Genomic DNA, 7,187 nt, shown 5'->3' on the forward strand with positions numbered 1-7,187 from the left:
TTGCGGCATTGAGGGTAATCTGCAAGACAGAGTTCCAAAATCATCCTTTCATCTCAGTTCATGGCCACATACAGTATTTCTGCAGTCATTCGTTTCACTTTTCTGTCTTTAATTAAACTGACCATTTTAAACCTCCGGCACCCACCACTTCAATCTTAAAGTTTTTGTGCTATCATAGGGCCTTGAAACTTTTGGCAAGTGGACAGAAGCAGTCAAAGAACCACATCACAATGCATACTCCTTTGCCTGATACCTTTCACAACAAACTGCTCTTGGAAAAAGACGTTAACCGGTTCTTGCTCTCAGACAGACACAGAAAGCCTATCACCACCTCTACGAACATATTTCAATCAAACCAATATATATCATTCAACAATTATGCCTCTGTATCAATATAACTACAACTCGAGACAGAAAGGAATTTAAAAAACAATCTGCCCATTTGAATAACCAGCAGAGTTTTAAGAACGTACAAATTGGAATGAGACAATTTCAGAGTTCCTCATCCATAAGAAGTCTGTGAGATAGTATCTCAGAAAGATCTCAAGTTTATAGCAAAAAGGGTTGTAAGGGTGATTTTTACCACACAATTGCAACTAGGTGCCTCAATCTGCAAGAGACCAGTCCTTGACAGATTACACAACTGGGGCAACAGCAAAGGCAGCAATTGTGTCAATTCTTTATGATTCTTCTCTAGTACTATACTTTTTCTGAGGGACAATTTGCATTATTCCTGGAGAAAATCATAGAGCTTCTACCTATGCATAGTTTCTGCTTTCTGCACGCACACACTCCCTGCACTGAATCTACCCACAGTTCTGTTCGGAATGATTGTGCCATGTCATATTGTTGTATACGTATTGCATATCCGTGGCATTTATGAAGAGGTACTTTGGTATGGCAGAAAGACAGAAAAGTAGCAATGCTGAAGGAATAACGTGACTGATTGTGCAGTTTGCATTGGGCTTTCTTAATGAGTGAGAGTGAAAGGAGTATTGTAAGAGTGTATTTCCAGTTTGTATGTAAAGATAAGTTGGGTGCTGTGAGAAAAAGACTCAACCATGAAGGGACTCAAACCCTCAATCTTCTGATCCGAAATCAGACGCCTTATCCATTAGGCCACATGGTCACTAACTGCAGTATGTTTGGGTGTTTAGGGTTAGGTGGTATGAATGGATGTGGAACATATCAATTACAGGTGCGCAGGACAGGATCCCATACCGTTCTTCATCTTCTTTCCATCAAAGGAGTTTTTTCAAACAATATCTAGATAATTTCCAAAGTTTCATATCTTATGCTGTGCTTTTTTGCCGTTAATCCTCCTTTCTTCTTTTATTGAATACTCTGTTTTATGCTGCAATGGTATTTTTGGATTATTTGAAAAGAGAATGAAACTGCTTTGACAGTAGTTCAGACTTCCCATTTCTTGACTTGCTAATTTGCTCCCTGAATTAGCTTATTCAAGTGACATGAACAGGGCCTTGACCTAAGCACGTACCTGAAAGCCTGTCACCACCTCTAAAAATACAATTCACAGCAGCTCAAAACATTCATTTTGAAAGAGAATATTTCAAGTGAGTCCAAGTTTAATTTCAATAAAGAAAGCTGTATAAAATGACACGCTGCACATTTGGGTAACCAGCATGACTCTTTTCAGTGAAGAAGTGGAATGGTTCTGTTGCAATATACTATCACCCTGGCAAGCTGCTACGAGGAAGAGTAAACAATATGATTAGGTTTCAGCAAAAATGTATTAGTTCAGGGTGTGCACCTCAGATAGACTTAAACTTACACACCCTGGTCTGTGAGAGTAGTGCCCTATCCATTGCGGCATTGAGGGTAATCTGCAAGACAGAGTTCCAAAATCATCCTTTCATCTCAGTTCATGGCCACATACAGTATTTCTGCAGTCATTCGTTTCACTTTTCTGTCTTTAATTAAACTGGCCATTTTAAACCTCCGGCACCCACCACTTCAATCTTAACGTTTTTGTGCTATTATAGGGCCTTGGAACTTTTGGCAAGTGGACAGAAGCAGTCAGAGAACCACATCACAATACATACTCCTTTGCCTGATACCTTTCACATCAAACTGCTCTTGGAAAAAGACGTTAACCGGTCCTTGCTCTCAGACAGACACAGAAAGCCTATCACCACCTCTACGAACATATTTCAATCAAACCAATATATATCATTCAACAATTATGCCTCTGTATCAATATAACTACAACTCGAGACAGAAAGGAATTTAAAAAACAATCTGCCCATTTGAATAACCAGCAGAGTTTTAAGGACGTACAAATTGGAATGTGACAATTTCAGAGTTCCTCATTCATAAGAAGTCTGTGAGATAGTATCTCAGAAAGATCTCAAATTTATAGGAAAAATGGTTGTAAGGGTGATTTTTACCACACAATTGCAACTAGGTGCCTCAATCTGCAAGAGACCAGTCCTTGACAGATTACACAACTGGGGCAACAGCAAAGGCAGCAATTGTGTCAATCCTTTATGATTCTTCTCTAGTACTATACTTTTTCTGAGGGACAATTTGCATTATTCCTGGAGAAAATCATAGAGCTTCTACCCATGCATAGTTTCTGCTTTCTGCACGCACACACTCCCTGCACTGAATCTACCCACAGTTCTGTTCAGAATGATTGTGCCATGTCATATTGTTGTATACGTATTGCATATCCGTGGCATTTATGAAGAGGTACTTTGGTATGGCAGAAAGACTGAAAAGTAGCAATGCTGAAGGCATAACGTGACTGATTGTGCAGTTTGCATTGGCCTTTCTTAATGAGTGAGAGTGAAAGGAGTATTGTAAGAGTGTGTTTCCAGTTTGTATGTAAAGATAAGTTGGGTGCTGTGAGAAAAAGACTCAACCATGAATGGACTCAAACCCTCAATCTTCTGATCTGAAGTCAGACGCCTTATCCATTAGGCCACATGGTCACTGAATGCAATATGTTTAGGTGATTAGGGTTAGGTGGTATGAATGGATGTGGAACATATCAATTACAGGTGCGCAGGACAGGATCCCATACCGTTCTTCATCTTCTTTGCATCAAAGGAGTTTTTTCAAACAATATCTAGATAATTTCCAAAGTTTCATATCTTATGCTGTGCTTTTTTGCCGTTAATCCTCCTTTCTTCTTTTATTGAATACTCTGTTTTATGCTGCAATGGTATTTTTGGATTATTTGAAAAGAGAATGAAACTGCTTTGACAGTAGTTCAGACTTCCCATTTCTTGACTTGCTAATTTGCTCCCTGAATTAGCTTATTCAAGTGACATGAACAGGGCCTTGACCTAAGCACGTACCTGAAAGCCTGTCACCACCTCTAGAAATAAAATTCACAGCAGCTCAAAACATTAAGTTTGAAAGAGAATATTTCAAGTGAGTCCAAGTTTAATTTCAATAAAGAAAGCTGTATAAAATGACACGCTGCACATTTAGGTAACAAGCATGACTCTTTTCAGTGAAGAAGTGGAATGGTTCTGTTGTAATATACTATCACCCTGGCAAGCTGCTACGAGGAAGAGTAAACAATATGATTAGGTTTCAGCAAAAATGTATTAGTTCAGGGTGTGCACCTCAGATAGACTTAAACTTACACACCCTGGTCTGTGAGAGTAGTGCCCTATCCATTGCGGAATTGAGGGTAATCTGCAAGACAGAGTTCCAAAATCATCCTTTCATCTCAGTTCATGGCCACATACAGTATTTCTGCAGTCATTTGTTTCACTATTCTGTCTTTAATTAAACTGACCATTTTAAACCTCCGGCACCCACCACTTCAATCTTACCGTTTTTGTGCTATCATAGGGCCTTGGAACTTTTGGCAAGTGGACAGAAGCAGTCAGAGAACCACATCACAATACATACTCCTTTGCCTAATACCTTTCACAACAAACTGCTCTTGGAAAAAGACGTTCACCGGTCCTTGCTCTCAGACAGACACAGAAAGCCTATCACCACCTCTACGAACATATTTCAATCAAACCAATATATATAATTCAACAATTATGCCTCTGTATCAATATATCTACAACTCGAGACAGAAAGGAATTTAAAAAACAATCTGCCCATTTGAATAACCAGCAGAGTTTTAAGGACAAACAAATTGGAATGTGACAATTTCAGAGTTCCTCATTCATAAGAAGTCTGTGAGATAGTATCTCAGAAAGATCTCAAGTTTATAGCACAAATGGTTGTAAGGGTGATCTTTACCACACAATTGCAACTAGGTGCCTCAATCTGCAAGAGACCAATCCTTGACAGATTACACAACTGGGGCAACAGCAAAGGCAGCAATTGTGTCAATCCTTTATGATTCTTTTCTAGTACTATACTTTTTCTGAGGGACAATTTGCATTATTCCTGGAGAAAATCATAGAGCTTCTACCCATGCATAGTTTCTGCTTTCTACACGCACACACTCCCTGCACTGAATCTACCCACAGTTCTGTTCAGAATGATTGTGCCATGTCATATTGTTGTGTACGTATTGCATATCCGTGGCATTTATGAAGAGGTACTTTGGTATGGCAGAAAGACAGAAAAGTAGCAATGCTGAAGGAATAACGTGACTGACTGTGCAGTTTGCATTGGGCTTTCTTAATGAGTGAGAGTGAAAAGAGTATTGTAAGAGTGTGTTTCCAGTTTGTATGTAAAGATAAGTTGGGTGCTGTGAGAAAAAGACTCAACCATGAAGGAACTCGAACCCTCAATCTTCTGATCCGAAGTCAGACGCCTTATCCATTAGGCCACATGGTCACTGAATGTAAAATGTTTGGGTGTTTAGGGTTAGGTGGTATGAATGGATGTGGAACATATCAATTACAGGTGCGCAGGACAGGATCCCATACCTTTCTTCATCTTCTTTCCATCAAAGGAGTTTTTTCAAACAATATCTAGATAATTTCCAAAGTTTCATATCTTATGCTGTGCTTTTTTGCCGTTAATCCTCCTTTCTTCTTATACTGAATACTCTGTTTTATGCTGCAATGGTATTTTTGGATTATTTGAAAAGAGAATGAAACTGCTTTGACAGTAGTTCAGACTTCCCATTTCTTGACTTGCTAATTTGCTCCCTGAATTAGCTTATACAAGTGACATGAACAGGGCCTTGACCTAAGCACGTACCTGAAAGCCTGTCACCACCTCTAGAAATAAAATTCACAGCAGCTCAAAACATTCATTTTGAAAGAGAATATTTCAAGTGAGTCCAAGTTTAATTTCAATAAAGAAAGTTGTATAAAATGACACGCTGCACATTTGGGTAACCAGCATGACTCTTTTCAGTGAAGAAGTGGAATGGTTCTGTTGCAATATACTATCACCCTGGTAAGCTGCTACGAGGAAGAGTAAACAATATGATTAGGTTTCAGCAAAAATGTATTAGTTCAGGGTGTGCACCTCAGATAGACTTAGGGGCATATTTATATTCTGTTTGCGCCGAATTTGCGTCGTTTTTTTCGACGCAAATTTGACGCAAAACTAACTCCATATTTATACTTTGGCGTTAGACGCGTCTAGCGCCAAAGTTCATGGAGTTAGCGTCATTTTTGGGCGTGAACACCTCCCTTGCGTTAATGATATGCAAGGGAGGCGTTCCCGTCTTAAAAAATGACTCCGAGGCATGTGCGTGGTATTTATACTCCCGGGCAAAAATGACGCCCGGGAGTGGGCGGGGCAAAAAACCCCGCATTTGCGCCTCTTTTTAACGCCTGGGTCAGGGCAGGCGTTAAGGGACCTGTGGTCTCAGAATGAGCCCAGAGGTGCCCTCCCCTGCCCCCAGGGACACCCCCTGCCACCCTTGCCCACCCCAGGAGGACACCCAAGGATGGAGGGACCCATCCCAGGGAAGAAAAGGTAAGTTGGGGTAAGTATTTTTTTTAATTTTCTCTTTTGGCATAGGGGGGCCTGATTTGTGCCCCCCTACATGCCACTATGCACAATGACCATGCCCAGGGGACATAAGTCCCCTGGGCATGGCCATTGGGCAAGGGGGCATGACTCCTGTCTTTGCTAAGACAGGAGTCATGTTGATGGGGGATGGGCGTCGAAAGAAAATGGCGCAAATCGGGTTAAGACTATTTTTTTGCCTCGACCTGACTTGCCCCATTTTTTAGACGCCCATACGCCATTTTCCCCTACGCCGGCGCTGCCTGGTGTACGTGTTTTTTTTTCGCGCACACCAGGCAGCGCCGGTCGGCTAACGCCGGCTAACGCCATTCTATAAATACGGCGCCCGCATGGTGCTTCAGAATGGCGTTAGCCGGCGCTAATTTTTTTGACGCTAAACTGCGTTAGCGCAGATTAGCGTCAAAAAGTATAAATACGGGCCTTAAACTTACACACCGTGGTCTGTGAGAGTAGTGCCCTATCCATTGCGGCATTGAGGGTAATCTGAAAGACAGAGTTCCAAAATCATCCTTTCATCTCAGTTCATGGCCACATACAGTATTTCTGCAGTCATTCGTTTCACTTTTCTGTCTTTAATTAAACTGACCATTTTAAACCTCCGGCACCCACCACTTCAATCTTACCGTTTTTGTGCTATCATAGGGCCTTGGAACTTTTGGCAAGTGGACAGAAGCAGTCAGAGAACCACACCACAATGCATACTCCATTGCCTGATACCTTTCACAACAAACTGCTCTTGGAAAAAGACGTTAACCGGTCCTTGCTCTCAGACAGACACAGAAAGCCTATCACCACCTCTACGAACATATTTCAATCAAACCAATATATATCATTCAACAATTATGCCTCTGTATCAATATAACTACAACTCGAGACAGAAAGGAATTTAAAAAACAATCTGCCCATTTGAATAACCAGCAGAGTTTTAAGGACGTACAAATTGGAATGTGACAATTTCAGAGTTCCTCATTCATAAGAAGTCTGTGAGATAGTATCTCAGAAAGATCTCAAGTTTATAGCAAAAATGGTTGTAAGGGTGATTTTTACCACACAATTGCAACTAGGTGCCTCAACCTGCAAGAGACCAGTCCTTGACAGATTACTCAACTGGGGCAGCAGCAAAGGCAGCAATTGTGTCAATCCTTTATGATTCTTCTCTAGTACTATACTTTTTCTGAGGGACAATTTGCATTATTCCTGGAGAAAATCATAGAGCTTCTACCCATGCATAGTTTCTGCTTTCTGCACGCACACAC

The 7,187-nt window shown here is 40.9% G+C and overlaps 2 non-coding genes across 2 annotated transcripts; both read right to left on the bottom strand.

Annotated features, from left to right (window-relative positions):
- Positions 1–1,056: 1,056 nt before the first annotated feature.
- TRNAR-UCG (transfer RNA arginine (anticodon UCG)) lies at positions 1,057–1,129 on the bottom strand. The gene has a single exon. It is a non-coding gene; the product is annotated as a tRNA-Arg (tRNA).
- Positions 1,130–4,706: 3,577 nt separating this feature from the next.
- On the bottom strand, positions 4,707–4,779 carry TRNAR-UCG (transfer RNA arginine (anticodon UCG)). The gene has a single exon. It is a non-coding gene; the product is annotated as a tRNA-Arg (tRNA).
- Positions 4,780–7,187: the final 2,408 nt, after the last annotated feature.

The sequence above is a fragment of the Pleurodeles waltl genome, chromosome 4_1, assembly GCF_031143425.1.
Source record: "Pleurodeles waltl isolate 20211129_DDA chromosome 4_1, aPleWal1.hap1.20221129, whole genome shotgun sequence".
Lineage (NCBI taxonomy): Eukaryota > Metazoa > Chordata > Amphibia > Caudata > Salamandridae > Pleurodeles > Pleurodeles waltl.